Source organism: Alexandromys fortis, unplaced genomic scaffold (assembly GCF_014885135.2).
Source record: "Alexandromys fortis isolate MF-2015 unplaced genomic scaffold, M_Fortis_MF-2015_v1.1 scaffold_148, whole genome shotgun sequence".
Lineage (NCBI taxonomy): Eukaryota > Metazoa > Chordata > Mammalia > Rodentia > Cricetidae > Alexandromys > Alexandromys fortis.
In genome coordinates, this window is record NW_026068019.1 from 3,745,986 (window position 1) to 3,769,279 (window position 23,294).

Sequence of the window (23,294 nt, forward strand, 5' to 3'; positions counted from 1 at the left end):
CCTTTCCACCATTGCTGGGAGTCTTAGTTGGGGTCTTTTTTGTAACTGCATGGGGATTTTCCTTGCACCAGGTTCTCCCTAACCCTGAAATGCCACCCTGCCCCCCCCCCCTTGTTGAGACATCTCTTATTGGGACATCTCTCCCTCTCCATCCTGCTTCCCACACCCAGTTCACCCAACCTGCTCCTTCTAGTTCCCATTCCCTCCATCCTCCCAACCCCCACTCCCAGTTTACCCAAGAGACCCTTTCTACTTCCCCTTCCCAGGGAAATCCATGCATCTCTCTTTTGGCCCTCCTTGTTATGTAGCCTTTCTGGGGCTGTGGATTGTAGATTCATTATCTTATCCTTGACACCACCTATGAGTGAGTACATACCATGTTTGTCTTTTGGGGTCTGGCTTACCTCACTTGAAATGATTTTTTTATAGTTCTATGCATTTGCCAGCAAATTTCATGAGGTCATTGTTTTTTAAAGCTGACTAGTACTCCATTGTGTAAATATACTACATTTTATTTATCCATTCTTTGGTTGAGGGGCATTTAGGTTGTTTCCAGGTTCTGGCTGTTATGAGTAATGCTGCTATGAATATCATTAAGCAAGTGTCCTTGTGATATGATTGTACATCCTTTGGGTATATGCCTATATGCCTAAAATTGGTATAGTTGGGTCTTGATGTAGATTGATTCCCAAATTTTAAGAAACTGCCATACCGATTTCCAAAATGGCTGTACAAGTTTGCATTCCCACCAGTAGGGGAGGAGTGTTTCCTTTATGCCACATCCTTTTCAGCATATGTTGCCATTAGTGTTTTTTATCTTAGCCATTCTGACAGGTATAAGATGGTATATCAGAGTGGTTTTGATTTGCATTTCTCTGATGGATAATCAAAAAAAAAAAAGCCCAAGGCCAGATGGTTTTAACACAGAATTCTACCAAAATTTCAGAAAAGAGCTAATACCTCTCAAATTGTTCTACACAATAAAAATAGAAGGAACATTACCAAACTCTTTTTATAAGGTTACAGTTACCCTGATACCCAAACCACACAAAGATGCAATTAAGAAAGAATTACAGACGGATCTTTGATTTATAGTTGGAGCACACACTTGAATTTACAAAGTCTAATAGGAACAAGTTTGATCTAAGGCAGGTATGTGACACACAGCTGTTATGTCAGCATTTGAGAGGCAGTAAGACAGAGTTTGAAACAGCCTCAGCTACCTAGTAACTTTGGTCACAGTCAGACTTAGCTGTTCACCAAGACCTTGTCTGAAAAACTAGAATCAAACCAAATAAAATCAGCAAGAACAAAAACCACTTGAAGGCGTAAGTCACGAGCAAGGCCACACCAGTTTGGAGTATTAATAGGGTGTTATTTATTTAAAGGGGAAAACTTACAGATCACCGTCCCAGACAACAGCCATCTGCACAACCAGGAAGGGAGTCTCGTCTCCGGCGGAGCAGGAAGTGAAGAGAGCGAGCAGAGGAAATAGCCGCTTTTTTAAAGGGAGAGAGACCACGCCCCAATGGGCTGGTATCACAGCAGCTATTGGTTGGAGGGGCGGAAGGACCTCCCGCAACAACCACTCCCGGCCTTCTTCTGAATAATTAAGACCGTGGAGACTTTAACTTCTGAACTCATTCTCCTGTGATGCTGTTACTGTAAGGGGTGCCTGGAGTTAGCACACAAACATCCAATTCTCAGCCCAAAGGAGGTTTTCACCCTGCAGGGACAAGCAGGTGTAGGGGTACAGGAGGTAGGGGTGGCTGCCTCTGGGTTGGACAGAGATAGCAGCAGGTGTTCCTGCAGGAGTGGATTTTAGGGAGAAAAAGGGGAAATCTGTGTTAGGGTGAGCTGGTAAATCTGAACATGTTAGCCGGTATAGTCAGATAATGAATTTTGATTGTTGGATCTTGGAGCTTTAGTTAGGCACAAGAAAGTAGGTGGCCAAATAGACCTTGGGGACTAGCTCTAGGAATGTAATCTAATAGTTTAGCAAGGGAGAAGAAAATGGGGGGGGGGGGGTAGAAGAAAACGCCTCCCAGTGCCATGTTTGCAATGCTTGGGCCTGTGAGAGAGCCCTTTTCAATTATGGCTGAGAATTTAAATTCTACTAAAAGATTTTTTTAAAAAAGCAATAGTACAATAGTAATAGGATAATTCATGTACATTTAATCTACAATTTGATTTCATAGCACGTATGCACAGAACCACCACCATTACAACAGAGGTAATCAACATCAGCAAACCTACGCAGTTCACACTCTGACACAACCGACTGTGTGGTAGGAAGATCTGCTAGTTCACACTCAGATATGACTGACTGTATGGCAGGAAGTTCTGTTAGTTTCCTGTCGCCTTCGAAGTCCTAAAGGCCTGATGGCTGGGAAGTGAGAAGAACAGAGGAAGTAGGGAGGTCCTAACCATCCCCTCCAAGGGCACACCTTCAGGAACTGAAGGGTCTCCCGTTAAGCCCCACCCCTTACAGGTCTTGTCACCTTCGTTGAGCACAGGGAGGAGCTGAGCCTTTAACACTTGGGCACTGTGACATTTATCCAAATCATAATAGTACTGAGTTTGTACTTCCCTTAAATTTTAGTTTTAGGGCCGTTGAGATGGCTCAGCGGTTGAATGTGTTTGTTCTACAGGCCTGATGACCAGTATTCAATTCCTGGAACGTGTTTGAAGGGGAAAGGGGAGAACCAGCTCTACAGAGTTGTATATATGCATATACCTGCATCTCTCCCTGCTACGAATAATAGCAATATTAAATGTTACTTATAGAAGTTGTACTGCTTGTTATAAATATACTCAATGCTAAAGTTAGTCATAAAAGAAAAGGAAAGGGGATCCTGTTTGGCTTTATAAGCGTGGATATATGCTTGTTTTCATCTTTTCTCATAGCTGTATGGTGCATACTTCATTGAATATTCATTCTTATTATTTTCACCAACTGACTCTTGTCATTAATTAATTAATTAATTTTGAAGACCAGATCTTATTCTGTACCCAAGGCTGGCCTGGGACTCATTATTGTAACCCAGGCTGGCCCTCAACTTACAAAATCCTCCCTCAATCTCCTAAGTATTACTATGACAGGCATGAGCATCCAATTCCTCCCTTCTCTGGTTATTACATTGTTCCTTGTTTTAATATGACATATATTACACTGATTTTGTTTTTCATGCGTCTCTGTTGCCTTGACTATTTTCACAGGCTACACTTCTGAAGTAGAATTCTCTTTCTTTCTTTCTTTCTTTCTTTCTTTCTTTCTTTCTTTCTTTCTTTCTTTCTTTCTTTCTTTGAGACAGGGTTTCTTTGTGTAGCCTTGGCTATCCTGGAACTAGCTCTTATAGACCAGGCTAACTTGGAACTCATAGAGATCCACCTGCCTCTGCCTTCCAAGTGCCGGGATTAAAGGCGTGCACCACCACGGGCCCAGCACATTCTTTCTTTTCAAAAACCTATGTGGGAAACCAGTGCAGCCAGCTTTTGAATTGGGCATTTCCATTTCTTTACAAAAATGAATTTTTTTTAATCTTCAAAGGTTCTGTTTATACATGACCGGATGGGGAATAAGAATCCGATATCCTGCTCCACGGTGTGCAGCACCCTGTACACCACACTGCCTTACTAGGTTAGGAAAGGACTAACAGAAAAAGACGGAATATTTATGGGAGAATTGTCAGCAAGATCGCTAGGAATTTTAAACAAATAGCCGTCCATGGCGTTGGGGCACAGGGGACTTATTTCAAGCTGTTATAGTCTCACCTGGCATTTTGGTTGAGGACACTAAAGTGAAAGCTGAGCGTTTATTTATAGTCAGTCCCTTCTGGGTACTTGGGTGTCATGAAGTCACTGTGTGTCACAGGCAGCGGGGAATTGCCTGCCTGCATTTTGTTCTGAGGGAAAGGACTCCTCTCATCTGGGCCAGTAAGTTGGATCCACAATTGAACTTGCGCTTATTATATTTAATAAATGTGTTCTTGAATAGTGTGTGTTGAATTTCGATCAATGAGGTGTCATTTTTCACGAACCAGGCCAGGGACTTATCCGTTGCTCATAATGTTTAAACGAATGCCTTTCTAAATATAAAGAAAGCTTGAGAATTGAGAACGAAGTTTCCTTGTTATAAGAAATACATTTTTTAAAAAAAATCAGGAACCTGGTGTGTAGTTATTAGTGACTTAGAATGCGGTGGCTGGTGCCGAATTAATAGTAAATACACTATTAAAAATGCTCTCATTCTAAGGTCTCACTCCAGTCTATCAAATTAAAGTATGCAATAAAGACTTAGGCTGTAGAAGAGCTTTTTGGTTAGGGCTTTTTTGTTGTTCTTGTTGTTGTTATCGCTGTTGCTATTGTTTTTTATTTTGTTTTGATTAACCACCGCACCTGGAGCAATGTAGCTGTGGATACTGGGGATCCTTGGCCCTGTGCTGACGTTATATTCCTTCTTCAGGTGCCATGCGAGGTGCTGGCTCTTCAGTTACAAGGCAAGTCACACGGAGTGGTGTGTGGGAGGGACTGACCTCCTCACCTGTCCCAGTGCATGCTGGGACTATACTTCAGGACACCTTTGGCATTTTGTTTCCTAATAGTCTACCGGTTTGCCTGTCGGTAATTGATCCCAGGATTGAAACGGTCTTAGAGTTCATGGGAGCCTTGAGATGTGCAGATGAACAAATACTAAAATAGCCAGGGGTGGCAGGCATGTAGTACACACCTGTAATCCTATCATTTAAGGGGCTGATGCAGGAGGATTATAAACTTGAGGCAAGCCTGGTCTACACAGCAAGACCCTGTCTCTGCAAACAAACTAATACACAAGATAAAAATGTAAGGAAATAGCAGAAATAGACAGACTCCATATTTTAACTTTGACTGAATTTAGTCAAGTTTAATATCCTTTGAAGAAACTTGTTCTTCTTCATGAAAATTAAGCAGGCACTTTCCACTTCAGTTCTTGAACAGGCATGGCTGGTAGGACGTAATTATGAATTTTTTTTTTATTTTTCGAGACAGGGTTTCTCTGTAGTTTAACTTTGTTTTATATACAAGACAAAGTGTGGTGGGGAGGTGTCCGATCCCCTGAAACTGGAGTTACAGTTGTGAGCTGCCACATGGGTGCTGGGAATTGAACTCAGGTCCACTTGAAGAGCAACCATGTGCTCTTAACCCTTGAACCATCTCTCCAGCCTGTGCAATGAAATATTATTGCTTCTCCTTCTTGTAATCCATATCTTCCAAGTTAACATTTCTCAGAACTGTGGTCTTTGTATTGTTATTAGTTCAGATTAGGAAAAAAAAGAACAGAATATTTTTTTTCTTTTGTGAAGTCAGACATAAGCTCAAGAGACAAGGACAGATTTTTGTCAGTAAGAACTATGGCAAAAGAGCCCAACCTAAAGATTGAAAAGCAATGTGGTTTGCATAGAAGTACCCAGACATCTTACAGGGAAAATGAGGCAGCAACCAAGTCAGGTCTCAGTGGAGTCAGAGGTTTAGTGGGTGTTGGTGATACTAGCTAGTTCTCAAAGTCAGGAAGTTAGGTATCTATCTTCCCACAGAGACTGAATAACATGGGTCTTGTCCCTCTGGTGGCTGGACCAGGCAGGAAACGTTTTTTGACAGCCTTAAGCTTCCTTGGGAAGGTACATACTTGTAATGACAAATTAATGTTACAGATGTTGCTTTGACATACTAGAAACTATTTTGGAGTTTGTTCAAACTGTGTGTGTGTGTGTGTGTGTGTGTGTGTGTGTGTGTGTGTGTGTGTGATGTATGTGCACTTATGTATATGAGTACAAGCAAGCATGCATGGGTGTTTCATGGCACACATGGAGAGATCAAAGGACACCCTCAAGTACAGGGCCTTGCCTTCCACCTTGTCAGAGATGGGTCTCTTTGCTGTTTGCCACTGGGCATGCTGGGTTAACTACCCCATCCAGGCATTCTCCTGTCTCTACCACCTGTCTCTCTATAGAAGAATTGGGATGTCAGACATGAGCTACTATGTCCAACTTTGTGTGGGTTCTGGGGTCCAAAATTAAGTCATTATATTTGTTCAACAAGCCCACTGAGCCATCTTTACAGCCTGGGTTTGTTCAAGTCCTAGTAAGTCTAGGTGGATAAGAAAGGCGAGGAACACGGATAGCATTTGATCAAGAAGAGAATCTTTATCTGTAGAAATCAACAAATTTTCAATCATACTAATCCAAGTTTGGGAATTTATGCTACAGAAATGAAAGACATGCGTGCAATGATGCTCTGGGCAATGGTGCTTACCGAGGCAAAACTGGTATTTGAGTATTCATCAACAGTATGCATGGGTACACTCTGATGTGGCTATACAGTGCAGTAGAATGTAGAAATAAAAAAGTTGTATTACTGAGTTTGGGACCAATATATATGGCCATTATATATTATTAAAGGAAAAAATCAATTGGCAGAGTATCAACTTTAAAAATGAAAAAGCAGATCTATGGTATCTATCTTTTTAGAATCTCATACTGTGGGTGTGACAGAAGATACATGCTGTATCAGTAAGACAGGAACACAGGTAAGCTCCTCATGCACACGCTGTCTTGCTCAGTGTGCTATCATGAGCAGGTAATGCTTTTAAATGTAAGCATTCCATAAAGTCAAGCACAAGAGTGCTGCTTTTTTGATTTTAAGAAGTACAGAGCATCCTCATCTCAGCCTCCAGTGTGATACAGTGCCTACGTTCCAGTCACTGGAGTAAACCACTAATGCAGGGGATCTCAACCTATGAATCTTGACGATTGAAAAATACTTATTTCCGACGGTCTTAGGAACTGAGACACTGCTCAGTAGCAAAATTACAGTTATGAAGTAGCAACAAAAAATATTTATAGTCTGGGGTGACGTCCTCACAGATTAATGAACATCTCTGCTGACTCTGATTTTGAAATAAAAATACTAGTGGTAAAAGCTGTTGTCTGAGTAATGATGCAAGTGAGCTGTCTTGTGGCAGGCACGCCATTGTCCCCCTGTTGTGAGGAATGGAGCTTCAGTTGGGTTTAAAGCGCCCCCGGAGGTGGGGGGTGGGATGTTTTCAAAGAAAAATACAGCCATAAAGGTAAATCTCATTAAATTAAAATGTAAAAATACAATTATGCTGAGGATGAGGTCTTTAAATAGTGAACAAGAATCTGTAGAAAGAGTGGGGAAGGGAGAGCCAGAAAGCAGGACAGAACAGGGAACTGAAAGGCGGAGTCTATTTTAGTCTGAGCTAGTCTGTCTGCAAGTTTAGGAGTTTCTCCAAGGACACTGAAGACAGGGGAGCTGTGGGGGCTGGGTGCAGAGACCAATTCTGAGGGAGGCTTTTCCCTCTCTTTTGTCTGTTGTCATTTAGAAGGCTTCCAATTCATCTGTGGATTGCGTTCCAAAGATGTACGTGCAAAGGGGCTGTTTAGAACTCAGCTGTGTTTATCCCATGGACGCGTATGCTGCAGATGTCCTTCGGCCTGCCGACCACATAGCCACTTAATCATTGTAACTGGCTAAACACCACATTTGCAGTTGATAATATTAGGAAACTATTCCCACCATGCCAATAATTAGACCCCCAAAGGCAGTACAGTTGACTAGATCACCGTGCCTGCAGGCAAGTAGGCATGACAAGATGAACAAGTCTTCTATGGCTTCTAAGAAAACCTCAGTGGCTGCCAAATCACTGGGATTGGGGGTGAGGTGCAGGGTTTGGAGTCAGAGTGACAATCTGAGTTTACATCTTCATTCCTTAGACTGCTTGCTAGTCGTGGGTATGCTGGCTAACCTCAGTAAAAGTCACCCGTGAGTGATGAGGGCCCATCCCTAGAGATTTGCTTTGAGAATGAACCTTTTGCACAGTAGTTAGCAGGTTATATGGTATAGTATTAGCATAATGCATACATATTAATATAGTATTATTGCTATGACAATTACTTGGACTCCCTATGTGTTGTTCTTTGTTTACCAAGGAGATCATGACTTGAGATCAGGGGCTTTTGTCTCATTTTGATGATCTCCACTAGACTGGACACAGACACTGTATTTCTTCATTTGTTGACGTTGTTTGCTTTGTGCAAGAGCAACTCTGAATGCTGCTTAGAAAACAGTTTTTCATTTCTGGAGGAAAATATAGCTAGCACTTCATCCCTGTTGTTTTGGTTGGTTTGTTTGTTCGTTCATTTGTTTCGAGACAGGGTTTCTCTGTGTAGCCCGGGCTGTCCTGGTACTCACTCTGTAGACGAGGCTGCCCTTGAAATCACCTGCTCTGCCTCCTGATTGCTGGCGTGTGCCATCCACCACCAAGTGGGAGCAGAACTCGAAGTTCACTGTGATTGGGTACTTGCTTTGATTTCTCATAGTTGAAAGGAAAGAAAGGAGGGGGAGAGAAAGAGAAAGAAACAATGCCCCCCACCAAGATTCTTAGATGTTAAAGTTAAAAGAAAAGCTGAGAAAGTATCCAGAGAAAATATAAAAGCATGTGTCAGGGTGAGTGAATGGTGGGAGCTGGGCTGGCGGAAGCACAGAGCAATGCTGAACACAGGTCCCTTGTAAGGAAAGTGGAGGTGGGTTGAAGTTACCATGCATGCCAGTGCCTCAAGCCAACAGTAGGTGGTGTGGCTCCACTCAGAGCAGCTTGTGTGGAGCTTGGCACAAGGCAGGGAGCCTCTAGCAAGAGTAGTGCTTTCTGTCTGCAGGTCTGAGATTGGGACATTTGAGGATCTCTGTGTAATGGAGTGCCTTGTGCAGGCACAAAGTCCAAGAAGGTTCCTCAGAGGTAGAGTCTGGGGTGCTTAGGCGGGACCACTGTTCTCTCCTCTGTTGTGTTCATGAAATCTCTGGTCCCATCACTTCTATCAAGTTCCTGTCCAATATTCTGCCAAGGACTTGCCCAAGTGAGAGAATTAAGGAATATCCAACTTTGTTATGAACTTGAGGTGTTTTGTTTTGTTTTTGTTCTCCCCCCGCCCCCATCTTCCACAATCCTTTTTCCTGTCACTGGCCTTCTCCTCTCTGTGTCAATACTGAATGCACCAAGGTTTCCTCTACGTCACTTCTGCTCTCTTGTTTTATTCATTCATTTGTTCGTTCACTTATTTATTTTTGAGACAAGTCTTATGTATCCCAGGCTGGCTTTGAGATGTAGCCAGAGATAGCCTGAACTTCTGGAGGTCCTGCTTCAACCTCTCACATCCTGGGAGTTCAGGTGTGACCCCGCTAGGGCGAGTACTCTACCAAGTGAGCCACATCCTTAGCCGCACTTTCCTCTGTCTAATTTTGTTGTTGTTTTGTTTTGTGAGACAGGGTTTCTCTATGTAACAGTCATAGCTATCCTGGAACTCACTTTGTAGACCAGGCTGGCCTCAAACTCACAGAGATCTGCCTGTCTCTGCCTCCTGAATGCTGGGATTAAAGGCATGCGCCACCACTGCCTGGCTTCCCCTGTCTAATTTTGAAAAGATCTTGTATAAAAAAGTGTGTGTGTGTGTTTGTGTGTGTGTGTGTGTGTGTGTGTGTGTGAGAGAGAGAGAGAGAGAGAGAGAGAGAGAGAGAGAGAGAGAGAGAATAACTCTTAGAGACAATTGGATAAACTGTTTAAAATTTTTGATATTTGTCTCAGGCTTTTTCCAATATTAGCATAATACTTCCCTTGAAAAATGAAATTGTTCTGAAGAAACTTGTGTGGTGTGATTTTCACATACTAAACAGCAAATATTTCCTGGCTAGTAATACACGTGAGCATCATTCTTCTGCCACAGCTGCGGCACTGCCCCTGTGAGGGGACAGGCACTGGAGCAGCCTCGGTGGGCTCTCAGACGCTCATCATGTTCACGAGTGGGAGAGGTTCCTAAGGAGCAGCCTCCCGGTAATGCAATCCACAGTCTTTTCTTGGAATATATTTTTATAACGGGAACTGATGAGTGGAAGGGAAACCACATTTTAAAGGGTGTTTACATCGAATTGCAAAACTAGCTTCCTCACATGTTGTACCAGTTACTTTTCTGGGGGAGGAGGGGGTTGAGACAGGGTTTCTCTGTGTAACCCTGGCTGTCCTGAAACTTGTTCTGTAGACCAGGCTGGCCTCAGACTTACAGAGATCCTCCTGCCTCTGCCTCCCGGGTGCTGGGATCAAAGGCGTGCGCCACCACGCTTGGCTTGGCAGTTACATTCTTGACACCTGACTGTGAAGGTTCTACTTTCTAAACCTCCTTCTAACATTGGAAATTATCATTATTTCATTTTTGTCAAGTTTGTAGAGTACAAATGATATTTTATATTCATTTAATTTTCCTTTGTAGGGAATCTGAATTTTTTCACGTGCAGATTGCACATTAGATTTCTTCTTTTGTGAAATATTTATTGATACCCTCTGCTCAGTATTACTTGTCAATGGTTTACGTATAAAAGCTATTTATCAGTTACCTGTCTGTTTGTTTTGACATCTGTGATTTAACTTTGGTTATGGTGGAACAATAGTCTATACACAGAAATCTCGTCTTACCGTATAAATATTTTAATTTTTCACTGTCTTAGACTTTTGATCATGACTAAAATATTTTCATGATGATTAAAGAATTTTAATTTTAATTGAAATAATTTTAAGCTTATGAAAATAATCATTTTATTTCAGTGTTTGTCTCAAAAGAGCAGAGAGAGAGAGAGACAGAGAGAGAGACAGAGAGGGAGAGAACTATAAAGAACAAAGGGAGATTATGGCAAACATTGCCTATTACTTAAGACAAACTCAAACTATTCCCATAGTTACTGGACACAAAAAAAATGCCTAAGCTACCACGTGGCCCGGGCCCGAGAGACTTCACTTGTAGGTAAAGTATAAAGGAGGCATTGGTGTCATAAATAGGGATTTTTGAGGCAAGTCTGTAGCAATTTAGTAATCAGTTAGCATGCTTGAGACTTAGAAAACAGGATTTGGAGAGAGGGCTTTCACATTCAGGGGTAAGTAGAAAGAAAGTTCACGCAGGAGGTGAAGGAACTTGCAGTAAGATTTCATGGAAGCTACAGGACATTCTCGGCACCATGAAGTCAGCTGGGCTGAATGTAGCCAAAAGTTCAAGTAAGATGAACAAAGACTCGTCCATTACTCGTGCTGTATAGCCAGGCGGAGTAAGCAATGTCTGTGGAGCGGGAGAACTCAGACCACAGCAGCCTAGGCCTTCGGAATGTGAGATGGAAGACAAGTGATTTCTCCAGAAACTTAGCTGGGAAGAGAGAATAAGCTATGAGAATAAGAGCAACAAATCAGAAAGATCGTTATTCTGACGTAAGAGCCACGAGAATGGGCACAGCTGGGTGGTGAGGAAGATGAGCTGAGTGGGAGACAGGTGTGGCTACAGGTGAAGGTCTAGGACCGTTGGGATGCGAGAGGCACCAAGGTGGGAGGGGATCCAGGGGGAGGCAAGATTTTGGGGATGAAGGGAATGATAGGCACCTGTAGGCAGGATGGCTACAAAAGCGCTCTTCCCCATGCACAGTTGGAAGATGACACCACTATGGGGCCATTTGTCACCTTACTAGTCCCAGAGTATAAGGGGCCAATGTCTTGATCTCCAGGCTGACATTTTGCCTCATAAGTACCATCAGGGTCTGCCCTTGGTTGTAAATAGAATTGGCGAAGAATCTCTATATTGTTTTCGTTATTAGTCACTGAATAGCTTCCCGGAATCTCTCCTTTCCTTGACTGTTTGGTGCAAGATGGATTGTCAGAATAACCAACCCATTCTGCTGTAGATGACTGATGTGGATCATGAGGTCCAGAAGTTTCTGTTACTGTAAACACTGAGTATTAATAAATCAGGAGAGAATTTCAAATGACTAGCCGGCTTCCTTTGCTGTTTGTGAGTGGAGACTGAGTCACCAACACAGGAGTGAAAAAGTCTCTGGAGGTGACATATTTTAGGGCGCCGCATCCCCAGGTCTGGAGTTTATAGCTGCTGCTGACTTTAAACTCCCATTAATAGCTTTTGATATTCCCAATGTCTTCCATTAATATTCTGGGCTTTTACAACTAAGAAAAAAAAATTAGACCTGAGAAATTGATCCTCTTTCTCCACATCTTCCTCCCCCTTTTCTTCTTCATATGAACTTTTATACAGAGGGAATTTTCTAGTTTAATTTCACCACAAATAGTTATAAGACAAGCCTCAGTTTGGAAGGCTGGCCGCACACGCCCCTGTGTGGAGAGAGTTGACACTTGTTAAAAAGTCAAGGCCGATAGTAGCATATTAATTACGACCCAGAAATCCCCTGGGAGACTTTCGTCATCCATTTCTGATGGACTCTTTTCCAAATAAGCTGATTCTGCCAGATCTCTGCTCTTACTTGGAAGGTGAGTTCCGACATAGTTTTAGGAAGCGCCACCTTAACATTCCAAGAAGTCAGAGACTCAAGGCCAGACACCTTCTAAGTCACGTACTCCAGGGGTTTCCTTAGGACAGAAAGATGAAAAGGGCAACAAGGAGAATTAAACTCTGGTGAGACAGATGGGTCCAACACAATGGGCAGGCTGGCGGGCCGCCGCTGTGAGCCAGGTAGCAACTGTTTCTGTCCCAGCTTCCCAGAATACCAGGTGGGTCAGCAACACACCTGCAGAGTGTCACCCTGGCTGACAATCTCAACCGCCCTGTGGTTCCCCAGAATGCAGACACCAAGGCAGCAGACAACCATGTGGAAAGGAGGTTTGAAGCCACAGGAAATCATTCCCAATGGCTCTTTCAGCAAAGCTGCCTGAGACTTTCTTCCTTCACCCCTTTTGTCCGTGCCTCTGGCCATTTCTGGCTGCAGCAGCCCTGGCCTTGGAGAGGTGTGCCCGTCGGGGTGGGGAGGGAGTGGTGGGGTGGCGACACACACGACTAAGCATTCTTGGAGGGTTAATGTTTGCCTTCCTTGGGAAAGTCCTTTTAGTGTGTGAAGAACCACCCATACTGGAGCCTGGAGTTCTGAGAAAATGAAACCAAGCGGATTGATTGCTCTAAGGGCACCTGACTGATAGAGCAACTTCCACCTGTTGACTGAACTCCTGGTTCCTTTTTCTTGCTGACTAGACACCCTAGAGAAAACTTAAGTGGGGTGGAAGAGTAGTGACCGTCTGCCTCCCTGCCCCCACAGAAGCGCAGTTAGCTTTCTGTCTGCAGTGACCTGTCCTCCCCGTGTGAGTTATCAGCTCTTGGGGCATTTGTCTCTAAAAAGAAAACAAACGGTGGAATGCCCTGCCCTGCATGCTGATGAAGTGGCCAAGCCAGCCCACAGCCTAGGAGAAGGTTTGCCAACCGGGAGAATAATAAGCTTCAGTTTCTGACCTCCTGGCACCGCTCGGGTGGTTATCAGGAGGTGCATATGACTGGTTAAGACACACAGCCTGGCTGGAAGGAAACAGCTGCTGGCGGCATGCTCCACACTTGGACAGCAGCTGGACAGGCAGAGTGCTGGTGTGAGGAAGAGAAAATCTCCCTAGTAAGTAACCAGAGACTTTCCTCTGTGTGTGTGTGTGTGTGTGTGTGTGTGTGTGTGTGTGTCTGTGTCTGTGTCTGTGTGTATGGTGTGTGTGTCTGTGTGTATGTGGTGGGTGTGTTTGTAGTGTGTGTGTGTGTGCGTGTGTGGTGTATGTGTGTGGTATGTGTGTTTGTGGTGTGTGTGTCTGTATGAGTGTGTGGTATGTGTGTATGTGTATGGTATGTGTGGTGCATGTGTGTGTCTGTGTGTGTGTATGGTGTGTGTGTGTTTGTGGTGTGTGTGTGGTATGTGTGTTTGTGGTGTGTGTATGGTGTGTGTGTGTGTTTGTGGTGTGGTGTGTGTCTATGTGCTGGGTGTGGGCGTGTTTCAAGCCACCACCAATTTTTTATTTATGTGGATTTTGGTACACTGTGACACCGTAGAAGGACATTTTATTTGTACTTGCTAATTTGTGGTTTTTACTAATTTTTTAAGAATGTGTTCTTTTTAGACACTGTATTGTTTGACTTTGAGGATGAGAGATTGGACCCCTGTCTAGTGATGGAGTTGATTTCTAAGTGTCCAGGATGTTTAGGTTCATAGCCTGGATTTAAATCACAGAGTAGTGAACTAGTGAACAGGAGTAGATGGCTGGAACTTTACTAATATGTTACCACTGAAACTGGAAAACACAGTTGTTTAAAATAACTAGTGAATTATGGTAAGGTGTGATTTGATCATTCCAAGTCAATTCTGAAAGAAAGATTTACGTAACTATGTGTAAAAGTCTAAGTCTAAAACACATCAAATGTCACATCAAGTTCTATACATGCTTTCTGTATAAAGTGCTTAACTTTATAATGCTTTTTTTCCCATAATCTTTCACACTCTTGTGACTTTAAAGCTAACACTTGTGTCCTTCTAATTTCAGTGGCTGTGTGGTACTCAGGACTTTTGTTTTTTTTTTTTTTTTTTTTTCTCCCTCCTTGTTGATGGCATGGATTATAAAAGTGCTCAGTTACAGCCCTTGCTCCAGAGAGAGCAGCAAAGTGGGAATGCCCGTGGGATTGAGCTAGAGGTCTCACTGATGAGTAGCCTCTAAAAGTGGCAAGCCTCCGAATCAGCGCAGCAGAGAAGATGAGAAGGCAGTTCCTTTTTCTGGATTGCCTGGACAGTCAGTCCTGAGGGACTAGAGAGGGGCTGCATTCATTTGAACTCTCAGGACGTGGTGTTTTGCTTGAGACGAGACTAGGATACTCTGAGTCCAGCTTCTCCAAGATTACTGATGGATTGTCCTCAAGGGTCAAATAGCTCAATTTGCTTGTGACCTCCGCTGGAGGGCACACAGGGTCTTTTTCACCCCCTGCCTCACCCCTTTGCGTGAGGAGACAGAATGAAAATAATGGAGGGTGTGGCGGTTCTGTCAGTGGGTCTCCGAAGCACAGCTGAACTTGAACATCTCTTCAGCCATGATCCCTCAGGAGACAACTTTGGGTGCCCTGTGGGGTTGGGGTTTTGGGGGGTGACCAAAAAAAGCCAACTAACAACAACAACACAAGGCTAATCTGGCTAGTCTGGCACATTCCTTAAAATGTGGAAGAATCTGAAAAAATCTAGACTGTTCGAGGAGAAGAAATTAGCTCTAATTCTTTGTTCCTCTTTATGCCATTTTATGTGGTCCTGGAGTCAGCTGGGATCTTCCCTGTGTAGCCTCTGACTTCTTCCCTGTCTCACTGCAGATGACTGCTCTTTCCTGGGCCATTCTTGAGAGTTCATGTTTAGCAGAGTCCACGTCTTCCACAGGTTGATGGTGGGGAAAAACAAACCAAAAACGAAAACCTCGGGCGTGAAATCTTGTCTCCAGAATAATAGAATCTTTCACAATAAAAGGCAGTGTCAATTGAAGTCTAAACTAAGGACCATTCTCTGCAGAGACATTACATATGACAGTGTACAGGGATGAGGTAGAGCTCAGTGGTACAACACTTGTCTAGCATCCTTGAGGCCCTGGGTAGACACTTCCTCCCCACCAAGCACAGCCAATGGGATGTCTACCTGGGACTCAGTGTCCTTTGAATCGTCCACCTGCTGAAGTTTTGAACAAAGACCTTAAGCAATGCTGTGATAGCCCCTTTTCAAAGTACTGATAGAGAAATATTTTTTAAACATCATTAATTTTACATGCAAATAATATATATCACAGTGTCAAAGAATTTTAGATCTGGATATGAATTGTAAAATGTTCAGTTTAACACATGCGTTTTGAAGATGGGGAAATTGCAGTACCTCTTTCTACTGTAGTATGTTCTCCATGTAGAAGCAGAACAAAGTGCCTAAGGCTTCTGTTACTGATACAGGAGATGGTCAGGAGTGGTAAGCATAGGGTGGGCTTATTGTGTATTAACAAGCTGAATGATGCACACAGGTGTATGTCTTGTCAGAGACGATGTATGGTACTGTTAAGCCCTGTCTATTTGGTCTTCAGCTCAGGGTGCCTTGACTTAACACTTTTCTCAACTGTGTGATGGTATGGAAGGATCAGGAATTCAGTGACAACCATGCTTTGAATCTTGGATTTGGGTCTTCCTTTCTTGACAGGCTGTATAGCAGGGTGAGCTACCACACTCATTTAGCCAGGTGATGAGAAGGGCAAGCCACTGGTACCCTACAGGGCACCTCACTGCTGAGTGTTGCTGTTATCTCTCCTTAACTATTGGATGCATTTTCAACTGATGCCATTTTCAAGTTACGACAGGCGTTATCAAGAGAGAACGCCACTGCCCGTTAAGAAGTGTGTATATGTTTTGTATATTGAAGAAAGTGAGGCTCAGCGGCAGAGATGACACTTGGGTTAGAGTCTTGATTCATATACACTTTTTAAAGGGTGGAATTTATATGTATATCTATCCAGCCACTTAAAGATCCCTTCAAATGAAAATGAGTGTTTCTATCCCAATACAATTAGATACCCAATATTTGTGTGTGATGGCTTTCTAAACTCTCCAGAAGAGGAAGGCTAGTCTCCCCCTGTGACAGTCCCAACCCAGACTCCACAGGAGCACTGAGATATAATTCGTTTTTTTCCTCTTTGAAAAACAGTTCACAATGAACTGTTTGTGTTGGTAAAGCCAGCCCCGAGAGCTTTGTTACTAATTTGGACTGTTCCGCACACCTGTCCCTTGTGGCTTTTCCAGCATTTTTTCCCCCTTCGGTAAGTTCTTTTCTTTACGGGATAGCCATTCTACCCAGGCTGAGCACTGAATACCTGGCTGGCTTCGTAGTGGGGAAACTATTTTCAGACCCTGTTTGCATGGTTCAGCTTAGAAGGCTGGTCGTCAGAGTCGACTGTTTATTCGCTTAGTCACAGAAACGGCTCGAGCCTCACTCTGACACTCCCAAAGTATCACCTGTTAAGTGGTCCAACACAGATGGACCACACCATCAAACAGTTGAAAAAAATCATTATTTTAAAGTACCACGAGCCAAGGACTGGCTCGGTAGCATGTAGCATTACCATGCATTTTCTACAAAAACATACACACACCTCTGCACAGCAAAAGGCACAGTAAACCTCACACCTGTGCGTGTGTGGTCACACTTGTGACTGCGTAGTCCCAAGCAGAATGGGTCCCACAGCAGGGGGCTGACTGGCTGGGAGTAGGGAATGAGGAGAGCTGATGACTCTTGCACGTGTCGTTTCGCTATGAGTCACTCTCATCTCCCAGTTGGCTATGCATCTAGACATTGGCTGTCTCACTTGCCGACTGTGAACTTGGGGGTTTTCTGGGTCATCAGTCAAGTGAAGCCCTTACAGAAAGCGATGTTTTAAATCTTTTTACAAATTTCACCTGCCTCTCTACATCACTTCACGGGGCTACATGCCAAAATCATAGAGAGCAAGAGGCTCTGTGTGATACATAAGGAGCATGTGCAATGGGAGAAATTTTCCGTCAGTTGGGAGGAACCGTGACCAAATAGGCCTTAGATGGATACCTTGAGAAAATTATAATTTATTTCAAAGCCATCATCACTAGATGACCTATTTTGAAGATCAGACTATTTGTAGAAAGGGGAGACAAGTTTAAACTTTAATTTTACTCACTGTATCCCTCCAAAAGTAAGGCCAACTCAATAGTAGCTCCTGGATCATCTTCTAAACCAGAACACTGGCAATTACCTTCCGTGAAGATTGGAGTTGCCCCTTAGTGTCCTTAGATGCTAAGGTCCAGGAAACCATGGATACCATGATCTAGATGCCCCAGTCCCCCGTGTTAAATGACATGGTGTTTTCATAGAACCTGTGCTGATCTTCTGGTGTGATTTAAATCGTTTGTGTCTTGCTTGGACTTGTGACTTAAGATTGTTCTTCTCTATTGTTTAAAGAATAATGAAAAGGACCAAAGCTTGTACACGTTCACTACAGATACCGCTATTTTGAAAAACATACTTGAAGTTCTTGGTTAGTTGCATTTAAAGACGTAAAACCTTGAGGATATGAAGGATCCAGTTTTTAACGGGAATCGCCTATTTCCAAGGAAATGGCATAATTCGGTGAGTGCGAGGCAGAGACACAAAGAATGGACTCAGATTTTTGATGTCTTTTGTAAGCTTTACTTGAGAGCTGGTATATAGAAAAATCAAACACTTGCTTAGTTTCTTGGACGCCTTACAATAGAGAACCAAATCCTATGATGCAGAGGACACTTTGTGATTTAAAACCAACTATTTCCAAAGAGCTAGCCCACGGACCCTTATTTCTCTTTGTATCAGTCTCTCATTTACTAATTTACTAATAGTTAGCCATTGGAGTGCCATGTTCTCATTGCTTTATGAACCCAAATTGTTGGGTGTTCTACCCTTTCAAGTGGTCTTTGTCCTCTCGGAGTCTGTGGTGTGTGAAGTTACTGTGCTTTGATCTCTGGGTCCATTTTGGGATTGAGAAACGGAGTTTTTCCTTGAGAATTCACCCGCACTGGGCACTCTCTGGCGCTTTTCAGCCATTTCCTGAAGGGGTGTGGGCATCATCCCCATTGTCTACAGAGAGGAAACTGAGAATGAGAAAATGTAGGGAACCTGTCCGCAGCCATGGAAGGAGTAGGTGACAGAATTCAGTATAGAGTATAGTCTATTGGCCCCGAATCCCAGGAAGTTTTCTTTGTTTCTGCTGTCATCCGGGGAAGATGAGTTTCAACCATGTCATCACTGTACACATTTTGAGTTCTTTTGTAATGAAAGGGGTTGTAGCTTGTCATGACCTGGTAGGCAAAAGATAAATTAATGACTGGTTCAGGGTGCACTGGCCGATGCATACTGTGGGTGTTAAAGACATTTAGGGGCAGCTGATTCAGGAGTAAGGCCATCTTAGCCTCAGATGCAAAAATATTGACTTAGGGGAATATTTGTAATGGAATTTAGTGATCTTTACACTCTTTGATGTGGCTACATGTGAGTCTTTGCAATGATGGCATGATGTACATCAGCTTTGAGGGAGTCTGTTTCTGAGATATAATAAGTTAATTATGTAATTAATTGATTAAATTACTAAGTATTCAGTCTGTCCCCTTGAGTGTATTCTCTTTGCCTAGCAAAAGCATTAGCATTCTTGGGAATTCTCCCTTACATCCAGGGAGCCAGAGGGCATTCTTAACATGCTTATGACTTTTCTCTGTGTGTGCACTTACTGACTAGAAGGATTTTAGTTTATAGACTAATCGGGACTCTCTGCTTTTGACCAGTTTTCCTATATGTTCATCATTTGTTGGCTAACAACATCATCAGTATGTTGGTAAAATCTCAAAAATGGCAGTGTGTGCTGTCTGTTGATTGAAAGTGCAGCTATACATAGTAATACCCAGGGGAAATACAAGTGCATAGGTTTTTGTAATAAAAGCTATTATAATAACCTTTGTAATATGGCTATTTAAGGTAACTTTCTTTGAATTAAAAAAAGTCTTGAAAAACATTTAATTCGTAAACTGACCCAAAAGGCCTTTCCCCCCTCCTTAGTGCCTATTGTAATAATCAGAATTTTCTGCACCTTCCAAGAGCATACAAGAAAACATTTTTTTTTTAAAAAAAAAAAAAAAAGAAAGAAAGACAGTGAAATGGTTGGTTGTAGGCTTACCGTCACGGTTTTCATTTCTGTTTGTGGAATCCAAGGAAATGTAAACCTTGATGTCCCTACTGTAATGGAAGGATTTCATTTACGTTCAATTAGTGACATGACTCAAACAGCTGCAATGATACCAATGTCTTTTAGGTTTCTGTTTAACAGGATTGGTACTTGTGTTTTCTGTTGGCTTCTTTGTTTCCCAAACACTGTCTCATCTTTTCTCTTAACCGGATGGACTGTCACCACCCTACAGGAGGCCACGTAATTATGGCATTGATTTGCTCGAAGATTATAAATGCAGCCAGAGTTTTAATTGAGAGCATGCTCCTGGTACGGCCTGGCAGAGAACTAGCAATGGAGCGGAAAGAACACGTTGAAATTTACATCTCCTCCCAGAGCTCCATTTTAGTTAATGCTTTCCTATTGCTTAATATTTTCAAACCCACACACAAGTAACTGCATTAGAGAGTGTTTAAGTGATTTTAATTGCCTTCCTCTTTCCCGTCTGCGGCATCTGTAACGCAGCAGAGACCTAAGCAATCGGCCCAAAGGAAGATTGAAGGACTAGGAGCAGACTTAGACATAGCCATCAGTTACGTAAAGCTAGACTCCAAGTTTATAAAACGGCTCTGTCTCTCCTTTGCTTTTAGGACCCTGGACATTTTCTTTCCACCCAAGAGTTCGAACTGCTTCCCACTAGGCTTCCTTGCTTTATAAATTAGCACCGGAAGTCACAGGAGAGAGTTGTTCCCAGAAATCTGCACTCGCAGGTCCCTGTTGCAAAGCACTGGAATCAAAGACCTAGGGAGAAGAAAGATCCTTTCTTAGCTACACTGTAGTGACTCACACTGCGTCCATGAAGGGTGCTCCTTCTCAGATTTCAAGTTAACACAGACCCCTGGAGCTCATAAATATCCAAGAATTGTAAGCAGTTTTAAATTGAAGAACTGAGTACAGCCTTACTTGGTTTTGAAGCACTCACGCTGCCATTTCAATCTGAAAGAACAGTGGAATCTGCGCATCTCTCGGTTCTGTTTCTCAGAGTAGAAAGAATTTCATTTATGTGTGGAATGCCTGCCACTCAAAACCCATTGACAGGCTGTTTTAGAGATCATTAGTTTTTTGTGGCATGGACGATCTGAAGGGCGGCTTTGCAGGTTTTGCTGTGGCTTGCTTCTCGTCGCAGCCACTCTTGGTCCTGAGATGCCTCTGTCTGTGAGGGTTTTTTTTTTTTGTAGTAACTATTTAAACTGTGCCTGCGGTATAAAGAGGAAATAAAATAGCATGTACTTTCACCTCATTCAGAAAGTAGAAACTATTGTGAGCATTGTACTGGGAGAGAAGGGAAAAACTTTAGAGAGTTAAGTACCTCGCCTTTTAAAAGGCCCTGCAGGCTGAGAGTCTAGCTGGAAACGATGCCCATGAAGTTTTAATGTAGTGGTACCATCTTGTTGTGGAATATTATTTTAACCAGGCAAAGGCATGTTATACTTGTTTATGCTGCAGAAGTTACCTGTGTGAAGGTGTGTCACCTTTGTTTCTACTGCATCTGCTTAATTACGAAAAGATGGGTTGCATCTGTTCCACCTTGCCTGCCTAAGGCACCTGATTGGTCTAGCAAAGAGATGAGTGGCCAATAACTGGGCAGAGAAAAACTAGGCAGGGCTGGCAGGAAAAGAGAATAAATAGAAGAAGAAATCTAGGCTTGGAAGAAGAATGAGGAGGAATGAGAGAAAGAGGAGGAGGAGGCTGAGGGAGATGCCTGGGTCAAGAAGCCAAGCAGATGCCAGCCAGCCAGACATAGGGAAGCAGTAAAAAGAGCCTAAGCCAGGCTGAGCATTCAAAACTAATAATACATCTCTGTGTCATGATTTGGGAACTGGATGGTGACCCAAAATAAAAAGCCCAGTACAGCATTTCTCATTCTGCCCATGTTTAAAGCTGGTACTGTTTATGCAAAGAGAAACCATTGTGCAATGAAGGATGCTGGCCTTGTCATGCAGCTGGTGTTGCATCATGAGCCAAACCTCTGCCATTTCCATTAGTAGGCTTTTCCAAGACAGAGCAGCATCCTCAGGCTGTGCGTTTGTAACTGCACCCCCACAGTCTCTTCTTTTGTTCCTACCCAGTACACAGCCCGTTTTCATTACTGTAGTGTTCTCTCGCTGTGGTCCTCTGTCTTGTGTGCAGGTTGGTCTTGCAGAACTCTGCCTCTGCCAACACAAAGCATGATTATACTCTCTCTCAGAATGATGGGTAGATAAAATGATCATGACTATAGGACTAGCACATTCACCAAAAGTGCTGAGAACTGTATTTAAGTTTTATAAGAAGTGGTATAACGTTCGCACTGAGAGAGGGCAGTTATACTCATTCCCATAAAATGTTTCTGAGACCATTATTACAGATAGCTAGAAGGGCCAAACTGGAAGCACAGAGCCAGGGGCAGACTCAATGTAAGGTATCTTATGACATTTCATCTTTATGTTAATAAAAAAGAAAACCCTTTTTCAAGTTGCAAGATTTTTGACTTAGGCATGCAATGTGATATCGAATAAGATGCAAGAATTGGAGACCAACTGTAAGAATCAATGAAATGCATCATGCATAAAGCATTCTGCAACTTAGCTTGTGTTTTATCTCATACCAAGATTATGGAAGATGAATTTAGAAATTTATAAACTTAGAAAGTTGTTTGGACCATTAGTCCCTAAATTTAGAAATATTATTGAATCCAAAACTTTTCAAGTCTTAATAAATACAGTCTAGTTTACAGGGTTCCCCCCCCCCCCATGCAGAAGTCATCAAAAGGAATTTAAAAATCTAAAATGTTTTTTCATACAAGATGATTCATTCTGTATTTTTAAACATCAAGCATGGATATTTATATGCACTTTCCCCATAGAATATAATCACCTTGTTGATTGTGCATACATTTAAAAATATTGCAATAAGGACATTTTAATACATGAATAAATGTTTATAAAGATGTGCTTTACCAGTTCTGTGGTAACCCAGGAGATAATTCTATCAGCTTTAGCTAGGGAAGGTTTGCTGAAGTTGGTGATATTTGAACTAAAGAAAAACAAACCCACAAACAGCAGTCAGCAATTATTGTTAAGAAGTAAAGGAAGCATTTTGAAAATATCTACTCCAGGAGTCTCACCTAACGTGGAGGAGTGGAATCCTAGGGTCTGTAACGGAGGGAAAGTGGAGAAGGGTTTGAAGACAGGTGCTCCCAGATCAACAGAGAAGTGCTTGCTTTTCTGACCCATTGAGATATGCTCGAGAACTATTTAAAGTTTACAAAAGAACAAAACTTCAGTTTTCAGCAGAAGGATTAGAAGTTCAAGGTCAACGTGGGGAACTTTGTGAAACTTCGTCTTAAAAAGAAGACAAAAGCAATAACCCCCAAACCCAAGTTTCTATTGTGGGATATTTGAATATATACAAAAGTAAATGAAATGACCCTATGGATATCCATGTTTTTATCGCACGACCTTAAGATATTTTATCTTTCATTTTTTATCTTGACCTATACTCTTCACTTGCCATCATTAATCTTTATTAGCTCAGTGGGTAAAGACACTTGCTGCCACCTCTGTTGACCTGAGTTCAATCCCCGGGACCCACATGATAGAAGGAGAAAACTGACTCCCACAAGTTGCCCTCTGATCTCCATATGTACACTGTGGTGCACACACATGCATGTATG

At 42.6% G+C, this 23,294-nt stretch overlaps 1 protein-coding gene across 3 annotated transcripts in view; it reads left to right on the top strand.

Moving 5' to 3' along the window:
* Positions 1–23,294, top strand: part of Rasgrp3 (RAS guanyl releasing protein 3) — a 99,767-nt gene that overhangs the window by 16,354 nt on the left and 60,119 nt on the right. The window contains exon 1 of one of the 3 annotated variants that reach the window (XM_050162982.1): positions 12,984–13,488. The exons of 1 other annotated variant lie outside the window; for it this stretch is intronic. The gene's annotated coding sequence lies outside the window, so the exon portion shown is untranslated. Of the gene's footprint in view, positions 1–12,983; positions 13,489–23,294 lie in introns of those variants that run through there. One more of the 3 variants, XM_050162980.1, reaches the window with a different exon arrangement.